Source organism: Olea europaea, chromosome 1 (genome assembly GCF_002742605.1).
Source record: "Olea europaea var. sylvestris chromosome 1, O_europaea_v1, whole genome shotgun sequence".
NCBI classification, from domain to species: Eukaryota; Viridiplantae; Streptophyta; class Magnoliopsida; order Lamiales; family Oleaceae; genus Olea; species Olea europaea.
In genome coordinates, this window is record NC_036237.1 from 18741746 (window position 1) to 18743563 (window position 1818).

The window sequence follows — 1818 nt, forward strand, 5'->3', positions numbered from 1 at the left end:
GGGGCATTAAGGGTTCTTCAACTAGTTACAGCCAAACAAGATACATCAACTTCACCATATGCACTAAAACTTATGCCATTTTGAGAGGGTGGTGACGGTTGAATTGATAGCTTACCTTTCTTTTTGCAATCCTTTAATTAGGAAATAACTGACTAATTAATTACCCGGGCTTGGAAGTATGTATCTCGGCAGCTGTCTGGTTATTTATGATATAGGAAAGAAGGAGCTGGGCTATACAACCCTGGACAAACCTATTAGTTGCCCCCAAGTGATCTTCCCAGCCACACCATCCGTGGTCAGGTATTATCTTTCCATGAAGGTCAAAGTAAGCTTGCTCTTTTATAGTCATTGCTACTCTATTTATCTAAAATCACAGTAGAAATAAAATTTCATCATCTATCGACATATCAATCTTAAATAATCTGCAAATAATTATGCCTCAAAGACATAAATAACCTTCAATTTCAAAACATTTTCCAATCGATCAATACATATTTGTCAAAAGCAGATTGGGTAAACTCACCACCGGCTTGTGAGGAGAGCATGCCACAATGCTTGTATGCTTACAATAGAGATGACGGAGTAGATACTCAATAGAGTCTTTACAATTCACATTATTTTTAAGAATTAACGTCTCAAACGACCAATAATTCTAGTTTTGTGACTTCATGTAACCATTATTATACTAGATGTATCCTTCCCCAGGCCGCCTCTTCAGCAACAAAGGTCATTACTAGGCGAGTGCATCGTCTACGTTACAAGTATATTGGGTGGAACTCACCACTTCGTAAAGGGAGTGTGTAAAATGCTTATATACCCATGAACCAAGCTTGTACTTAGCTTAAACTCAGTTACATTTTACATGTAAATACAAAATCATTCTCTCTTTCAGAGCTCCTCCAAATCTACTGATCCTATTGGTTGATTATATAGATTCAACGATAATTGAGACATGTAATCTAAAAGAGCACTTTTATGAACAAGATATCCAGAAACAACATAAGCTGAAAAAAAATTCCAACATAACAGTGTTCGTTCACCACAAAAGAAAAATCACAAACTTTCCTTCCTCAATCACAATAAAATGCCCCAATTTCCATAAGGACCATGAAATCAATTCAAAATCAACCATAGCTCAAACTTAATAATCAATCCATTCAAATTTAAAACCAAAAATAATAATAATAATAAAAATGATACACGAATTCAGTAGCCACAGAATACACTGTAATCATACACATATTGTGCATATAAAAAAACATGTTACCGATCATCGACAGATGAATGATAATAATCATGATCGTGATCAGACCGGGAGTTTCTCGACGGAGGAAGGTGGATTGTTGACATTATAATTGGTAGAGTAGGATGCTGTGGAGCTCAAAGAGTTGATGGCGGTGAGCATGAGTGGGCGGTCCTTGGCTTCCTCTTCGTCCTCATCGTCGTAAGTGGCAACGTTGACGCAGGAGAAACGATCAAGGGAGGCGAAGAAAGCCGCCGCCACGCTCGTCCCGAACCACCGCGCAAGGCCGTCCATCTTCTCGTAATAAGACACCGCGCCACCCGTATTCTCCATTGCTTTCTTCCTTTGATTCGATCAATTGAGAGAGAAATTTGAAGGGCGGATTTGGGATATCTGGAGAATCCGAGGAAACAATCAGGTTATTTTTTAAGCTTTTTACCCTTTTTTCTTAGATTGTTGGTAGGCTGTCCCCGGAATTTCATTTTCAAATATTTTGTTACTGGATTTTCAATTTAAAATCATTTTTGCTTATCAAAACCAATTTCATAATGAAAAAATAAAATAAAAAGAGGTTG